Below are 20,016 nucleotides of genomic sequence, written 5' to 3'. Positions count from 1 at the left end.
TCTTTACTTTTCTTTGACAGCTCTAATATTTTTCTCTTAAACAAAACACGCCCAAGAAGTACAGTTAGGTCAATCTTAAGGATATATAATAAAACATGATGGTAATGTAAAACTTGAGAAACAAAATTATGGAAATTACGGCAAAGAATTGTGAAAAACAGGCTTCGCAGAATACATTATGTTGAATACGTCACCAAAAATAACCTAACCCAGTGGTTCTCAACCGGGGTCCACATGGACCCCTAGGGGTCCATGTAACATTTCCGGGGGTCCACAGGCAAAACACAACAAATTGGGGGTCCACAATGACATTTTGGGGGTCCATGAAGAAAACCAACTCAGAACACTCTTTATTTTTTTTAAATTTAATTTCTACTGTAATTTACTGTTCACTTTATATTGTGTTCACTCCTTGATATACAGTCAATACTTAGTTGCAAAGAAAATGAGTACAAGTCTGCATGATGCCCTTACTGTTGTAATAAAAGTAGTTAACCATATTAAATCAAATTCTCTTCGAGACCACCTTTTTCGTGAATTCTGTAAACAAAATTGAGAAAAGTTTGGGCGGCTTGTATCAAACAGTTCGTGGTAACGAACTCTGGTAAGAAGCGACCCGGCTCAATAGTAACCAAAACTCTAAAAAATTTGAATTCAGCTACATCAAAAGAATCGCATTTTAATGCTGATTTTAAATATGTAAGTTTCGTCAAGTTTAGTCTTACCCATCAAAAGTTACGAGCCTGAGAGAATTTGCATTATTTTAGAAAATAGGGAGAAACATTCCCTAAACTTTATAGAATCTTCATGAAAATCACACCATCAGATTCAGCGCATCAGAGAACCCTACTGTAAAAGTTTCAAGCTCTTATCTACAAAAATGTGGAATTTTTGTATGTTTTGCCAGAAGGCAGATTACGGATGCGTGTTTATTTGTTTGTTTTGTTTTTTTTTCCCAGGGGTAATCGAATCGACCCAGTTGTCCTAGAATGTTGCGAGAGGGCTCATTCTAGCGGAAATGAAAAGTTCTAGGGCTCTTTTTAAGTGACTAAAAACTTGGAAGGCACCTAGGCCCCCTCCCACGCTGATTATTTTCCCAAAGTCAACTGATGAAAATTCTGAGATAGCCATTTTATTCAGCGTAGTCGAAAACCCTATAACTATGTCTTTGGGGACGACTTACTCCCCCAAAGTCTCCGTGGGAGGGGCTACAAGTTACAAACTTTGACTAGGGCTTACACATAGTAATGGTTATTGGAAAGTGTACAGGCGTTTTCAGGAGGATTTTTTGGTTGGGGGAGGGGTTGAGAAGAGGGGGATATGCTGGAGGAACTTTCCATCGAGGAATTTGTCATGGGTGAAGAAAATTTCCACGAAGGGAGCGCAGAATTTACTAGCATTATTTAAAAAAAGAAAAATGAAAAAATAAATATGAAAAAGTTTTTTCAGCTGGAAGTAAGGAGCAGCATTAAAACTTAAAACGAACAGAAATTATTACCCATATGAGGGGCTCACCTCCTCCTAATACCTCGCTCTTTACGCTAAAGTATTTTTTTGTAATTTCAACTATTTATTCTACGGCTTTTGTGATTCAGGGGTCATTCTTAATGAATTGGGACAAAATTTAAGCTTTAGTGTAAAGAGCGAGGTACTGACGAGGGGGCAAACCCCCTCATATATGTAACGAAAACATGAGGATACAAAAGTTCTTTACGTAAGCTAATTTATAAGTTACGTATATCTTTTACTAATAAAAAGATTCGTAAAAAATGTAAAAGTTCTAGTTGCCTTTATAATTAACCAAAAAATCGGAGGGCAACTCGGCTTCCTCCCCCGTTCTTTTTTTTCTCAAAATCATTCGATCAAAATTATGAGAAAGCCATTTAGCCAAAAAAAAAATAAATATGCAAATTCCGTTTTAATTTTTCCTCTCAAGAGAGCCAAAATCAAAATATACATTGATTCAAAAACGTTCAGAAATTAAAAAAAAACAAGTTTTTTTTAACTAAAAGTAAGGAGTGACATTAAAAGTTAAAACAAACAGAAATTACTTCGTATTTGAAAGAGGCCTCTTCCTCATCAACGCCCCGCTCTTTACGCTAAAGTTTTTCACTGTTTTAAAAAGAGGAGTTGAGAGAAAGAGTCAAACTTTAGCGTAAAGGGGCGTTGATGAGGAAGCAGCCCCTTTCATATACGAAGTAATTTCTGTTCGTCTTAAGTTTTAATGTCGCTCCTTACTTTCAATAAAAAACTTGTTTCTTTTTATTTAATTACATACAGAGGTGAGATGGCTATCAAAGGGGAATTGTCTTAAGCGTTTCATTGCACTTTGGGATTCTATTGTTTCCTTTTTTGCTGTCACACAACTTGGAGCAAAACCGCTTTCAAATAAATGTGATGTGTTTTACTTATCAGATATACTTGAAAAATTTAATTCATTTAATAAACAGCTCCAAGAAAACAATTCTGATCTGATATCTAGTAAAAGTGCTATCGCTGCTTTTCTAAGGAAACTACAGCTGTATAAGAATAATATCAGGCATCGTGCATTTGAACAGTTTCCTTGTTTGGCCTGTATTACCAGTGATTTGCAAAATGAAGATCTTGCATTATATGGTGAATATTTGGAAAATATACACGAAGATATGCAAACCCGGGTTGGCGACCTACTCGGGATGGATATACCGATTTGGGTTTCAATTCCTTTCGAAGTTAATGTTGCCGAAATAGACGTATATTTGCAAGAGCCCCTAAACGAAATACAAAGTGATGAAATAATGCATGCAAAATTCAAAGATCACCAAATACAATATATGGAAAACAAATGATGTTGCTACAAAGTACCCTTTGCTCCGGCATAAACTACGTTATTGCTTTTCCTACATCTTATCTTGTTGAAGCGGGATTTAGTCGTCTTTCTTAAATGTTACCAAAAGATCGCAATAGACTTGACATTATGAAAAGGTGTGTTCTTCGACTACCATTAACATCAATAGAACCAAATATAAATAAACTCGCCGAGAAGAATCAACCACAGTGATCTCATTGAATAAACATGCCTTATCCTTTTTTTTATCACGCACTTAATTTCAACTCCTTTTTTATCCAGTTTACATAATGTTGGAGTGAATTAAACTGCCTGAGGAGCTCTACTCTCCGTGAGCTTTTGTTGCTTACCCATGGAAGAAACATTGTTATATTGTAGTTATTGTCACAATAATAGTAATAATAAAAACATTAATAATAATACTTATTATTATTATTATTATATTAGAATATTTTATTTGTATTAAATTAGTTTTCATTTAAAAATAAAGCTTAATCGTATACTATTTCTTTGATAATTAAAACCCTAAAATTTATATTAGTGAAGAATAGAAAACTGTTCTCATGTCCAATAGCTATGAAGGGGTCCACCAAGATAAAAAGAAGGGAAAAGGGGTCCATGGGTAAAAAAAAGGTTGAGAACCACTGACCTAACCTAACCACTAAACCCATCTATATATTAAATATTTAATTAAAATATAGCTATACCGTAGTTTTTCTCAATAAAAATAAGCAAATCATAACCCATTTCGATGAGGCGAACCGGCTATTGTTAAACTTTACGCAGGATAATTCTTGAGTGTGTTTAATTTAAAAGAAAAGTACCAAAACTTTTTTTAAATTAATAATTTTTAAAAGGAGAGCTGCTTATGCTCCATTGAGGTTCTAATAATGTCAAGTATGAGACTACACCTGTCATCCATTCGACACAAAAGACAGAAAATGTCGGTATATTTTTTGGACTATGAACCTTAGAGTATTAACTGCAGTGGTACATTAGGTTTAAACGATGTTATAAACCTGAACACACTGGGGTAAGAGACAGCTCTTAGTTCGCTGGCCAGGCGACAACTCTGATTTTGATTCTTGGATGTCTGCTAAAGCATAAAGACAAACGTCCAAGCTTAATAACGTCTAAGTGATATTTCGGTCCAATGTCTCTGACCGAAGACTCTCTCTCTCTGTATTAAATTTGACTACATGTATTAAATTTGAATTTAACTACGAATTTGCTGTGTTCAAGTACGTTCTTAACAACATATATGACGTCTTAAGAAAGGAAATGAGATTCAGAATCAATGTAAGACGAGAATGGACCAGAAGAAGGTGAATAATGCCTGGTAAAGAAAATGAATGATTCCAGTAATTTTCCCCATATCATGATGCCTTGCAAAGAATATAATGGCATGAGTGAAATGTATTAAACAATCAACAGTAGTATTTCTGTTGCCGTTACTGTACAATCCTGATAGTTCAACATTCACCGGTGAATGTTCGAAATATTTTTTTTTTCTTCTTAGATTTAGTTAGTGTTTCCATTCCATTTTTAGTTTAATGCAAGATTTGAAGGTGACAGGTTAGGTTAAATTAGGTTTGGTTAAGTTGGGTTAGGTTTAAGTTAGCTTAGGTTTTTAACCAATTTCTGTTATTTATTACCAAGTCTAACCTAACTTACATAAGAAAAATTTATCGAAGCGTAAAAGTTACATACAATTTACACTTTAGTACTCAAAAGCTCCAACTAAAAATTTAAAACTGTGGCCTTGAGATACTATTATACTACAGATACAAAGTCCACGACAACACTAGCAGAGGCAACGAGCAAAGAATTTCATGTAGCTGGTAAACTGAATCAGCAAATATTCAAGATATCCCAGTGGTTACCACCAAAGGCTAACGTGGAAATGGATCTAACACTCGCCCCATTCAACTTCATATTACGGAAAGTAGTTCCGGATGCACAGGACTTGTGAGTTAGTCACACTTTGGCTAAACTTAAGTTTTGAAAACAATGTTTTATGAGTGGCACGAAGCACCATTATTTTATTAGCTCAATCCTTTTTCATTTGGCAAATGGGGTACTGGAAAAATATGATGTAAACTCAATGAAAGATCAGTATTTGTCAGAAAACAATAAAAACTATTACAAAATAATAGCAATATCACCTATTAATCTGTAAAGATGACCAGCCAGTTAGTAAAATCCATTGCAACCTCCCCCCAAGCATTTGGACAGTGACATTTCTCCTCAGGGATCCTTTAACGAGTTGGCAATTATTATTATTATTATTATTATTAATTTATTACCCGTCAAAAACGGAAAAGACGGAGTATATAAAAGAAAAAGATAGAAAATCACAAAAATTTAAACACACTTCCACTACAAATATCATAAAATAACACTAGTCCAGGGATGGTTGGCTCTTAAAACATTGGTACTGAATTTAGAGATTCTTCTCTCTATGGCCATGGAAGGGTTGGTGACCTTATATTTCCTAGAAATGTCACCATTGCTGTGCCACAAAGGGAGACGCAGGAGAAACTTAGTATATCTGTAGAATGCGCTGCAAATGGCATTTCTTTTCGGTAGCTGTGAATATTTTCCAGAAGGGAACCAGAGCGAGCAGATGGGGGGTAGTAAAAGCATTGTATGGCCGGGCAAGGAGAGGACGGTTGAATCAATACTTATTGGCAACAAGTAATCCGTAAGACGCTCGTAGACGGGAACAGAGGTGGTTGGTCAGTGCTGAGCGTGTGTCCGTCAATGTAGAAGAAATGGGAAGGCCAAGATACGTAAGGGACTCACAAGGCTTAATCAGAGTGTCGCCAATTTTGACGGAGAGGTTAATTGAAAGCTCATTTTTGAAACATTGAAGAAAAGAAGTTCTTTTTTAGATTCTTTGAAGGAAAGTCCGATCTGCTTGTATGCTGCTTCAAGTGAGTCGTAATTTTGTTGAAACAAAGATATCGAACGAGAAACATGAAGAATGTCACCAGCGAAAGATTAATCTCACGGAAAGAGCACGACGGTTTTATTACTTGTTGTGCTTCGATGATAACGTTATTAAACAGTGATGGTGAAGTTTTGCCACCTTGACGTACTCCTTTCTTGACACTCGGCATTTCTTTAGAAGGAAAAGTGTCGGACGGAGAGGGGATCAGGATGACAGCCGAGAGCTTATTGTACATACTGTAAACAGGGGAAATGATGCAAGGGGAAACACCTCGCTGAAGGGCTTTGAGTAGGATATGGCCATGGATGCCAGAATCGAAGGCTCTACTAACATCAAGCGCTCCAAAGATGAGAAGATCACCTTTTTTATCTGCATCAATAAGAAGATTTGTAAGAACGCTGTGAATGTGTTCCCGTCCTGAGTGCTTTTTTGAATCCAGAGTAGTGCATCAAAGTGCAATTTCATCAAAAATAAGGGATTCAAATAGTTTACAAAAAGTAGTTTACAAAAACAGTGATTGGACGATATGTACCGCACTGGTCAGCTGGTTTACCTTTTTTGAGAATAGGATGGACCAATCCAACACCATGATGGACCAATGAAATCTCTGGGCCAATATTCACAAGCATTCGAAAATGAAAAACCGACACCACGTTTTTAATAAAGCATTATATACACATTATTTTTAAGAATCTGAGCTATTTATTTAGACCAGGTCTTCTCAAACTATAGCTCGCAACCCCAAATGAGGTTGCGTAGCGAAATTCCGGGGTTGGAAGAGATTTTATTGTCACAAATTCAAAACAACTATTTATAACATGTAGATGTGTATTTGTGTGGATTCGCACTCACACACCTGCAAACAAAGAAGGGTGGGAACGCGCGCGCCCACGTACAGCGAGACAATGATTCAACAACACTGACCTGATTTTAATGTGAACTAGTGTAGTATTGACGCTCTTTTCAGTGTTGCCATATTGGCTTATTTTCCGCCAGACTGGCTTATTAAGTGGCCTGAAAAATTTAAGGCTTATAAAGTAGCTTGAAATGGATGACTCCATAATCCTTCCTCACGAGGATATTTGAAAGGCTTTAAACCCAGCACCTACAATAAAAAAAGGATCAACACCATTCTCCCACTTCACTTTGGAAGATTGTTAACCTAGTAAAGGGTTTCTGTTCTTATGTTTAGTTATGTGCTTTCACTTTTGCAGTCTCATAACTGATTAAACAAACTATACTCATATGTGTCTTTCAGTGGCCAATTATGAATCACATACTAGATCAATATAGACTACCCCAAGCCTATACTGAGCCAGGTGGACATAGTGGTCCAAGAGAAGTTTTCAGCAGTTATGGTAATTGTTAAAATTCCCAAATATTCTCATAAGAAGTATTCACTATATGCTACAGTTTGGTATAAGGAAAGCTATACAATTCGCAACTTGTTGCAAGTAACGCCTGTTTTCCAAAAACCAGTTCAATATGGACCACTCTCCCTAAAAAAAGATGTACTTTATGAATTTTAAGACTGAGACGGGTCAAAAAGCTAATCCTCTCACCAATTGATGTACTTCTCTTTGACGCCTTACTTTGCTTGTATATTTTCTCCCTATTTACTGTAAATCATAGAGCTTTCAAAGAGAGAGTATTTTTGTTAAAACTGAATTATAAAAAAAAAATGAATAGTTTTCATTTACCTATTCAAAATCAAATATGAAGTGTAATTATCCACACATGCACATGTAAAGTTTTGACAGATCTTTGCATCCATGTTTCTAGAACTAAAATAGAATTATTTCTAGCAAAGGAATAGAACAAGATCCACAGAGCATAAGATCTCAAAGGTGAATCAATTTGACAACGATTAGCTAACTTAAGAAAGCCTCTTGGGCAGTTAAAAGATATCTGAATAGCCATCTCATTTTAAAGGGAGAATCCAGTGTTTATTTTGCACTAGAGTATAAGAGCTATCCAGATGAAACTAGAAAATGTAAAGACGAATTACATTGGGGTTTGATTTATAATGTTCTGAAAAAAAAAACAGCTAAGATTCTTACCTTGAAATGGTTACATCTGGTCAAAATTTGGATTTCACCTAGTTGATATACTTAATCTTAAATATCACCTTTATGTGCTATCTCTCGTATATACTAAAACAAAACTAAGCTTTTTTTCTTGTACTGTAGTAATAGTGGTGTGGAGGGATACTACATTGTCCCCAGGTGTTGAAAACCCAGGCTATGTCTCTGATGATGGAAACGATAAATCGAGTCAAAAGCCATTTCGAGACTTAATATGCTTCAATGCTGAATCTACCATTAACGGCGGCACAGGTTCAGTAAACATAAAACCATTTTGTGCTTGAAAATACGCTGGAAATTCGTTTTGATTTGAAAACGAAATAAATTATTGCATATAGATTTGGTTATATAGAAGGCCTCTTGAAGGAATCAAAGATGTCAAAATAAAAGCGAAGAAGTGCAGAGAAAATTTAGAAGTTATATTTTTCTTGGCCAATAAAGATCTAATGCAAGTGTAGTAATCTTTTATGACATTTCATCAATATTTACCCAAGTTCTTTTCTTCTGACTCCACAGAGCAAAAACAACATCAATAAAGGAAACTGGGGAATTTGGCAATCAAGAAATCTATTTTTTTTTCTTGCTAAGCTTAACTTATTTTAGCGGGGAGTCCAATTAGAAAAAAGACAATGAATTTATGACAACATATTAGTACAATAAAAGAGGCGAAAGCATTTACCTCATTGAGTTTAAATGGAAAAAAGAAACGAAAATTGCCTGCCAGCGTTTTACATTAGAAATCGCAATCCAATTCAAGCTTTGCTCAACTTAACCAAACCCAATTTTCGAGATGATGATATATCTTTTTGTTATAAATAAAAAAAATCTGTTGAAAGGTATGAACAATATCAAAACTTCAAGCGAACAGAAATTATTCCGTATATTAGAGTTGTTGACCCCTCCTCAATATCTCTCTCTTCACACTAAAGTATCTTAGAGCTTTCTGAAAAGTTTTTTATTCTAATTAAACGGCCCTTGTCTTTCAAGAGTTGTTCCTGAAGAATTGGGACAAAAAGTCAAACTGAAAAGCTCACCCACAAAAACTTCTCCCCTCAAGGAATTCTCTCCTGTTACGTCATCCCCAAAGGCATGTTTATCAGACCTTTCAACTATGATGAACCAAATTACTATATCAAAATTTTGATTGAACGAGTTCAGAGAAATAGGGGCGTGATAGGGGACTAGCTGCCCTCGTATCTTTTCGATCACCTAAAAGATCACTACAACTTTTGATTTCTAATTAAATGATTCCCCTCCTAATCTTTTAGGATCAAAGGTTTGACACAATCACCTGGGAGAAAAAAACACGACTCTGTAATCTTTCTTCTTGAAGAAAATGCAAAATTCCACATTTTTATATGTCGCAGGCAGAGTTGGCTGTATCATCAGCAAACAGTAAACTGAGATCTTTGTCAGTCCTATGGCAGGTTAGGCTTAGGGGAAGATCGTTTACATAGATAAGAAATAACAGTGGTCCAAGTATGGACCCCTGAGGAACCCCCACAGCATTAGATAGATTTTCCTCATCTGAAATGTAGCCATTGGCATCCAATATTTGTTCTCTGTCCTTGAGGTAGGATTCAATTAGGAGACTCGCTTGTCCTCTATCACCGCAATTATGTAGCTTAGATAGTAGAACTTTATGAGAAATAGTGTCGAAAGCTTTTTTTATGTCAACAAATATTGTTGCAGGTAACAGACCTTTATCTGTGGCATCATTCAAAAACTGGGTTAGCTTTAATATTTCATGTTCTGTAGAGTATGAAGACCTGAATCCAAATTGAAATGGGCTGAAAAAATTTGTTTTCTTCAAAAAACTGTTCAACCTATACTTTTCAATAACTTTGCTAAAAGCGGACAAAATGGAAATAGGTCGATAATTGGATGGATCTTGCTTGTTTCCTCCTTTATGTCGGGGAATAACTCGAGCAGTTTTCATCACTTCAGGGAAAGATCCGTGTTTGAAGCATAGATTGACCAGATGAACCAGCACTTGAGCATAACATCCAATGGTTTGTTTCAGTAGATAAGTAGATGAGCAATCGGTTCCTTCAGAATGTCCTTTCTTCATGATTTTTACCAGATTCTTGAGTTCCACTTCAGTCACGGGAGAGAGAAATATGGAAGAATCGACGGGATGTTGTAGAAAGTCGCAAAATTCAGATTCCACATCCTAGCAGTGATTCAAATTACTGTTTATGGTGGCCTCTCCAATCCTAGCCAAGTACTGGTTCATTTCTTCGGCTACCTTTTGCTTACCATTCACTGTTGATCTATCCGATACATTCGTTGATTCGGGAAGCCCTTGACTTTTGCTTTTGTTAAGACACTCGTTAATTATTGTCCAGGTCTTTTTTGGAGATCCTTCAACTTCGAGAAATAGTTTCTCAAAATGAATCTTCTTCGTCCATCTTATCAGTCTTGTAAGATGGTTTTTATAAGATTTGAATGTAGTTTCATTATTTGATGTGGGAGAATTTATGTATTCAGCGTAAAGTCGATTTTTTCCTCAGTACTCTTAAGCAAGCCTCTTGTTATCCATGGCACCTGGTACTTTTTACACCTTTTCTTCACAAGAGGGCAAGTTTCATTTAAAGCATTCTGAAATTTTTCAGTGAACGACATGGATACAAATTCAACATCATCTGACTCCAAGCATTGCGACCAATCAGTACAAAGTAACTTGGCATTTAATAGCTTAACCGAACCTTGACCCATCCTTCTAGATTTTTATTTGACCCTTTTCGCCGGAATACCGGAGAAACTCGCTCATAAGAATAAAGTGATCAAACACATCCGTAAGTATTACGTCAAATGACCCAACAGGGAGATTTACAAGTTGATTATCAATAATAGATGCATTTTGATTTGTAACTCGAGTTGGAATCCAGAAGGATGGAAAAAGCCAGCAGCCAATGATGTAACAAGGAAGTCTGTAGCCAGAGTACTCGAAGGCGTAGAAGTACTTGAGTCATGACTTACTGAAGAAATGTCAATGTTAAAGTCTCCCATGAGAATGATTTTTCTTTTCTTGGAACTGACCATCTTAGCAAATTCATCAAATATATCCAAATATTTCTTGGTGCTAGAACTAGGAGGGCGATAGAACATGCATAAAAGAACTTTTTCAGATGCTATGATGACTTCGATAACCAGAAATTTGAACAGCATTTCCTCATATGGAGAGTCGAAATCTTTAATTTCTTCAAAATACAAAGAAGTATGGATGTAGAATGCAAGTCCTCCTTTCTGATTATTCAATCTGTTTTTCTGAAGTATTTGGTATCCTTGAATATTTGCCGCATTCATGGTACTTGCATTCAAAAAAGTCTCACAAAGCCCCATAACTCCTATCGCATTACCAGGAAGGAACGTAGATAAAAAATCCACAACAATTCTAACTCGCAAGTCTAAAAAGGCCATTATTAACAGGAATAATTTCTTTGGGTAAAACATACCTGTTATGGGGTAAATTATCAACAAGAGGGTTTTGGACTAGACCATCACCTATATTTATTGAATTTAATATTTTACTCAACTCAGTAGAGTATCTCTCAAACCGTTTCAGTCTATCAGACATATCAACAAAATTACTTAACAAAATAGTTTGCTATTAAATTACTTGCCAAATAGTATCCAAAAGCATGAGACATAGTGAAAAGCGCGCAACATACCGGATCCTTTGGTGATGGACATAAATTCGAAAAGATCAAACGCTCAATACCAAACAAGAACTTTGTATTTTAAAAGATAGATAAAAAAGAAAACAGTAAAAGAAAGTACACTGAAACAAAACGAGAAACAGCGGAATAGGGCACATGGAAAACAATTCGCAGAGACAAACAATAAGCTTTACTTGTCCAATGCAATTAACGGAAGATACTAAAACAAAGGGACACTAATTAAACACGAGACCAAGAAGATGCAGTAGGAACTTTTGTTTCAAGCCAAACGTCAGTCCCTTTGTGGCGCACTCTCGAAGATACGATTTCACCTTTTGATTTCATTTCTTTCGCCACCCCAAGCTTCATTTCAAACTTCATCATCAAACTTCTTCGAGAATTCAATACGGGTGGCAGATCCGTACATATAACAATACCACTAGATTTGAATTTGCCGACTCTTGACATAATCAACTGCGGTTCTCTCTCACAGCCGACTGAGATCAAAACAGGCTTCGTTTGCTGTTTAGACTTGTTACCGCCTTGACGCGAATCAGTAACATTTGACGACCGAGGAGTGATGCGATAGCATTTCATCAGATTGATAGGTTCAGTGACTTCAAGTTTGTTTCTAATAAAATTTGAGACTGAAACTTTCATCTTTTCGGAAACTTTTGTTCGAGAAGCCCGTGAATGAGTAGATTAAGCTTTCTTTCTTTTACTTCAAAGGCTAGCAGCCGCTTTTCCAACGAATCTGATTGGGTCTTTTGGTCATCTAAGGCTAACTCAAGCTCAGAAATTTTATGGTCTCGCAACACAGCCTCATCCTTTAGAATTTCAATTTCTGCCGAAATTTAGTCTAGCTTTGTAGATACTTGAGCTTGTGCCGTTAGGATTTTGTCCAACTTCTCATTAATCAGCTTCTTGAATTGCTCAAAGAACGACTGGGTGACTACTGACATTGTAAATTTCAGCTATAATCTGCGAAGAATGAACAGTATTAGTCTTCCATTATTCTCTTCCGTACACAAAATAACAAGCACTTTTCTTGAATATGGGCAGGCCCACGATGGAAGCAGTGCTGTCACTTACTTGAAGTACTTTTACTTGAAGTACTTTTACTTGAAGTACTACTTAAGTAAAATTTTCAATTACTTGTACTTGTACTTAAGTAAAAACTCTAGGGTGTACTAATCAGTGCTGTCACTTACTTGAAGTACTACTTAGTAAAATGTTCCATTACTTGTACTTGTATTTAAGTAAAAACTCTAGGGTGCACTTATTACTTGATACTTAAGTAAGATTACGAAATACTTATTACTTAAGATACTGTTAATGTACTTGTTTTTCAAATACTTTACCTTTGACACGAAAATTTTGTGTGTGTTTGGGCTTTGGCAATGTACAAAAAAACACCACCTTTAGATTTAGAGTAAACTCAGATATAGCTCCACGCCCTATTTTTGGATGCGAAATAAGGCATTTGTTTTTGACGAAAAAAATTATAGTATGATTAACACTTGGTTTAGTTTTGTTTAAAAGTTATATAATAAAAAATTGAAATTATTTCACAGTTCACTGGTCGATAGTGAGCTAAAATCCCTTGTTTTATGCTAAATGTTGCATATTGTAGTCCATTTGAGCTTATATTTCTGACATTAGTGTTTAAGTTTTGTCATCTCGTCAACTGAATCAGATTTCTACCATTTCATCATCTTCAGGACCATATTATTGGTGAAACTACTGTAGCTATGAATCTTTACCCGTCTAAATGTTAACTGCAATAAACAAGTCTGGGGAACTCTAGCTGGATCCAATGCAGTAGTACTTCGTCAAATCCATTCCAGCAAATTCAGGTATTCAGACGAATTTGGCTTCAGATTTGTCACTCCATTCATAAGTTATAGGTCCTACTAAATTAAAGGAAAGCTGAACTTTCTTAAAACTTGAAACCCTCTCCCCCTCCCCTATTTGAGATAGGGTTGGTGACAACAAAACTTGATATGAGCCCTAATCTTGGCATCTTTGGTCTAGTTTTCATTCGGGTCCGATGCTCCATTTGCGAGTTATACTAAATTAATCAGAAAACTTAAATTTTTCAGGAATTAAAACCCACTACTTGTTATATTTGAGCTAGGGTCTTTATCTCAAAACTTGATTTGTGTCATGGTCTTAGGCCTCTTTGGCTCAATATTCATTCAGATCCATCACTCCATTCGTAGGTTAATCTGAATTAAACAAAAAACTGTTTTTAGCAGGTAAAGCCCCCTCCCCCCTGTTCTATTTGAACTAGGGTCTTCGTCGTTCAACTTGATGTGTCTCATGATCCTTGGCACCAAATCCGGCTATCCAAATTTTCATCCAAATCCGACCAGCGGTTCTCCCCGTATACTTGATTACACAGACGGACGGACAGACAGATTTTGTAACGTCTTAGGTAGCCATGTTGGCTCATTGGATCCAAAAAAAGGAAAAGAATAGCATATCATCATCCAGGTATCATCACCTATTTGGATAGCGGGTTTTAAGTGCTGAAAAAAGTCAAGCTTTTTGTTTAATTTAGTATAACTTACGAATGGAGCAACGGATCCAATTGAAAGCTAGGCCAAATATGACTAGGATCGGGGCTCATATCTAGCTCTGATATCACAAACCCTATCTCAAATAGGGGAGGGGCAGGGGGTTTCAAGTTTTAAGACAGTCGAGTTTTCCTTCACTTTAGTAGGACCTATAGCTACTTCCGCCCATGGCTTGGCCAAAGCCTGGAAATAACCCTTTTCCAAAATAAGCCATACTTAAGCCAATCTTCAACCAAATATTCCATCCCCAGAAAAAATTACTTTTTATGGCATTTGGTATTTATATTTACCAAGTGACATATAGTGATCGCAAATTCTGTCGGTCTATCGGTCCCGGTTTTGCTATTTTAGGCATTTCCAGATAAGCTAGGACGATGAAATGTGGCAGGCACATGAGGGACCAGAACAGAAAAAATTCGAAATAGTTGCTTCCCCGATTCAACCATCTGGGGGGGGGGGAGTAGGGGACGGTTAATTCAAAAAACTTAGGTATTTTTAACTTATGAACGGGTGATCGGATTTTAATTAAATTTGATGTTTAGAAGGATATCATGTCTCAGAGCTCTTATTTTAATTCCGACGGGATCAAGTGACATTGGGGTGAGTTGGAAGGGGAAACTTAAAATCTTGGAAAATGCTTAGAATGGAGGGATCGGGATGAAGCATAGTGGAAAAAATAAGCACAAGTCCTAGATACGTGATTGACATAACCAGAACGGATTCACTCTCTTTTGGGGAGTTGGGGGAAAGGTTAATTCTGAAAAAATTGGAAAAAATAAGGTATTTTTAACTTACGAAGGGGTGATTGGATCTTGAAGATTATCGGATGAAATTTCATATCTAGAAGGACCTCGTAACTCAGGTCTCATATTTTACATCCCGGCCGGATCCGGTGTCATTGGGGGATTTGGGGGGACCGGAATTCTTTGAAACGCTTAGAGTGGAGAGATCAGAATGAAACTTGGTGGGAAGAATGAGCGCAAGTCCTAGATACATGATTGACCTAACCAAAACGGATTCGCTGTCTTTAGGGGAGTTGGAAGGGGTGTTAGTTATGAAAAATTAAAAAAATTGAGGTATCAAACAGTTCATGGTAACGAACTGTAGTGAGGAGTGACCCGGCTCAATAGTAAACGAAACTCTAAAAAACGGACTTTTGATGCTAAAATATACATCAAAAGAATCGGATGTTCATGCTGATTTTAAATATATAAGTTTCATCAAATATAGTCTTTATCATCAAAAGTTACGAGCCTGAGAAAATTTGCCTTATTTTAGAAAATAGGGGGAAACACCCCCTAAAAGTCATAGAATCTTAACGAAAATCACACCTTCGCATTTGGCGTATCAGAGAACCCTATTGCCAGAAGACAAATCACGGGTGTGTGTTTATTTGTTTGTTTGTTTGTTTTTGTTTTTTCTTCCCAGGGGTCATCGTATCGACCAAGTGGTCCTAGAATGTCGCAAGAGGGCTCATTCTAACTGAAATGAAAAGTTCCAATGTCCTTTTTAAGTGACCCAAAAAATTGGAGGGCATCTAGGCCCCCTCCCACGCTAATTTTTTCTCCAAAGTCAACGGATCAAAATGTTGAGATAGCCATTTTGTTCCACATAGTCAAAAACCACAATAACTATGTCTTTGGGAATGACTTTGGAAGAAACTAAAGTTTGACTCTTCGCCACAATTCTGCTTTTTTTAAAAATTAAAGCTTTAGTGTAAAGAGCAAGGTATTGCGGCGGGGACAACCCATTTCATATACGGAGTAATTTCTGTTCCTTTTAAGTTTTAGTGTCGCTCCTTACTTTCGGTTAAAAAAAACTAGTTTTTTTCATGTAATTTAACTTAAGAGCGGATGACCATACGTGAGGTATTTTAGAATTTGATATTTAGAAGGAACTCGTGTCTCAGAGCTCTCATTTAGAACCCCAACCAGGTCTGGTTACATTGGGGGAGGGTTGGAGGGGGAACCGGAAATCTTGGAAAATGGTCAGAGTGGAGAGATCGGGATAAAACTTCGTGGGTAGAATAAGCAAATGTTGTAGATACGTGACTGACGAATCCTGACTGGATCCATTCTCCTTGGGGGAGTTGGGGGGTGTCCAGTGCTTTGGCGAGTTCGGTACTTCTGGACGTGCTAGGACGATGAAAATTGGTAGGCGTGTCAGTGACCTGCACAAATTGACTTGATAAAGTTGTTTTCCCTGATTCGACCATCTGGGGGGGGGCTGAAGGGAGAGGAAAAATTAGAAAAAATGAGGTATTTTTAACTTGCGACTGGGTGATTCGATCTTAATGAATTTTGATATTTAAAAGGACCTTGTGTCTCAGAGCTATTATTTTAAATCCCGACCGGCATTAAGGCTCTGATTTTTCTTTTAAATTAATCTATTGATTCTTATAACTTTGCTAGAGCTCATGTCATATGAGCTCTTGGCTCTTCCGACCTCGTCACATGTGCCATATGAGCTCTTAGCTTTTGTTTTATTCCTTTTTTTCTCAGGAGATTTCCGACTTGGTCTCATGGTTTTTGCCACTTCATGGTGTGAAAACTGCTGCTAGAAATAAATAGGTTGCAACTTCTACCGTATTGTCTCCTTGTATATTTAAATGTGTGCTTGCATCGTGCCTGCGTCCCCTTAAAAGTTCTGTTTCTTACGGTAATATTGGTTTGTCTTCTGTTGCATATGCAGACGTCGTTCTTCTTGTTGCCCGGACTCGCCGTTGATTGCTTTCCAATTTTACTATATTAACTAATGAACTATCTAAGACTGGACTGTCAGTTAATGCGTGTAAATGCGATTTTATTTGTTTTAATACCCCTTATGCGGTCGCTCCATTCGTCGGTGAGACTACAGTTCTGCCGTGTTCTTCTCTAGTTAGCTAGCTTGGTCTGTATTTTGGTCCAATACTTTCCACTACCTCTTCATCCTTAGTGAATCAAGCCGTGAAAACCTACATGTCGCTTACGGAAAAACATCCCCAAACAAAAGCCGTTACAACCGCAACGGTTTGTGCATGATTTATAACGCTTATTGCACCCCTATGCTTTTGCTTGTATCAGACACGACTCACCTGTTTAGTAAGAAAGATCGCCATACTCTACGTGATTGCAAATTCCTCCTCCGGCTTCCTAGATGGCAGTGAAACAGAAAAATAACTGCTCGATTTGGTTTATTAGATAGGCCTTCTCGGATTCGGTCTTCCAGTGATGATTTATGTAAAACGACCATCAACTTTATTCACTTTTACGACCCTCTGCAGCCTTTTTTTCATATTGATACTGGTCCATTTTGTCTTTTGTTAGTTTGAATTTTTTTTTCGCTGTTAATTGTTTTGTTTTTGTTTATTTATAATACTCCGTACTTTGTGTTTTTTTATACTTTTACGGGTAATAAAGTTCATTCATTCATTCACTCATTCTGGAGTTTGACCAGCCGTCTGAATCAGCGGGCTTGCTGTAGGCCCGTGAGTTTATAATATATGTTTGTAGGGAGTTTTACCGACCATCTGAATTGACTGCACAGTATGCGGCTTGCTTGAGTGAAAACCAGCCAAAGGCTATAGATGCCATACATTTTCATAGCACGTCTGAAATTTAACTTGAAAACTTAAGGCGAAAACCAGCCAAAGGATATAGATGCCATACATTTTCATAGCGCGTCTGAAACTTAAATTGAAAACTTGAGGCAGTTTCCTTGTAAAGGTGGCGAGGGCGAGACATGTCATCAAAATGTGAATCAAGACTTCATTTTCATACTCCTTTTCTTTCAGCAAGCTGAAATTGAGCTTTGCTTTCTCATATTAAAAAGTCTGCAACTGACTCACTTGACTCTTTACTTTTAAATTTGAGTTTTTTTTTGTTGCTAAGGGTTTTAATAATTGAACAAGAGAATTAACTACTTTATTACCTTTTATCTGTTTTAAAGCCAATCCAAAGTTTATTTTTCTATTTTTAATATTTTTTTCACCATTCTGACATGTTTCAGAATAACCCTGTATTTTCTCAAAAGTGCCAGATTTGACTGAACACTAATCACCAGAAGTTCAACTCTACGTGCACTGTGTTAATACTGTCATGTGATCTGTCTGATCCAAACAAGAGTTTTTTCACTGCACTTAATTGTTTTGATAGTCTTTTCCTTTCAAGCCGTTGTGTTGAAAATTGGTTCAGATTATTTTTTGGACTTCGTTGGATGTACACCAGCCAAAGAAGGGAAACAACGATAAAACGGAAATTTTGGTTCTTGATTCATATCTCCAAGAGAGGAATGACAGGGGACATTTATAGGCAAGTGAAGGGGCTAAGAAGCCTTCATTATGGCTTTAACAAAAAGGTAGTATGGGCTTGATATCAGAAATAAATTATATATATATATATATATATATATATATATATATATATATATATATATATATATATATATATATATATATATATATATATATATATATATATATATATATATATATAATTCACATACATAGAATAAATACTCGAAGTAGTACTTGAAGTAATACTTAAGTACAATTTTGGCAAGTACTTGATACTTACGTAAAAATTTGGAAAGTACTTATTACTTGATATTTAAGTAAAAAACAATGAGTATTTAACACTTGATACTTAAGTAAAAATTTGGAGTACTTGTTGCAGCACTGGATAAAAGTGGCTATCACCGTTGGAAAGATGGCCCAGAGGAACGGGAATTGCGGGACACGGTACACCTTTATAATTATTTTCCAATGCCACTGAATTAAAGCCCAAACTATTCAAATAACTCGTAAGAAATTGACGATTTTCACAAATGGAAATAAATATTATGTGGTCACCAGTGTTGACGCTTGCGACGGGGGAACTGCCCCTCTCCAGCTTGCAAATCAGGGTTACATTAATGTCTTATTATACTGCTTTACGTCTACACTCTTTGAATGCTCAAAGATAATAATATTTCTTTATCTCTTACTGTACTCATGTTACTTGTTGCGCAATCCAATTAGGTTCAGGGTTAAATCCAGTTTATGTCATCACAGTTCAAAGACCAAATCAATACTGATATGTAATACTAGATGAAAGGCTAACTGAATGAAAAATTCAACGCTGAATGACATTTCACTATTTTATTTTATATAAAGCATTCTTAAAGGCTAATCGCTTGCAGGGGCATTGTTTGTGGGGGCAGGGTAGGCAGTTGCCTCCCAATAATTTATAAAAAAACAAATTAAAAAGCCAATGCCCCTTTACTATCTGGGTATGATTCCCTCCTGCCCCCTCCCCTATAAAAATGCTGGAGATTTACCCTGCCTGGTAGGGTATTATAAGAGTCTCTACTAGATGGCTATATATAATTTTGTGGACGGATATAAAAACGATCAGAATTTATAAGTTCATCATAAATAGGCCTCAGAAAAGTTTCTTCAATGTCTAAATTGAGGGCGACTTTTAGGTGAATTTGTTTGTTCTTCTTTCAACTGCCTCCTTGAAAACTTACTTGAGACACTTAACAGGGGCAATAATAAAGGTATTATCAAATAAATTAAGTGACACTATTGTCCTCATTTCTCTCTCTCTTTTTTCGTATTTTTTGTTTTGTCATGATTAGCCAGTCTCTAACATTAATTAGGTTATAAATCTCAGAAATAGGTTAAAAACCGAACCTGACCAAACCTAACTTAATCTGTCACTGTCAATCTTTGCGTAAAACTGAACAAGTTGACTGGCAACGCTGACTAAATCCAAGGAGAAAAAAAAACAATTTCGGACTTTCACCGTTGAATGTCAACATTCACAAATTTCAGACATTCACGATAACGCATCTATTATTATAAAAAATTAGTTTTTTAGAGTTTGGTTAGTACTGAGCAGCGTTACTCTTTACTTACCGTTTGTTGCCATGAACTGTTTGATTATTGCTT

This window comes from Artemia franciscana, chromosome 18 (genome assembly GCF_032884065.1).
Source record: "Artemia franciscana chromosome 18, ASM3288406v1, whole genome shotgun sequence".
NCBI classification, from domain to species: Eukaryota; Metazoa; Arthropoda; class Branchiopoda; order Anostraca; family Artemiidae; genus Artemia; species Artemia franciscana.
This window is presented reverse-complemented; position numbering follows the sequence as displayed.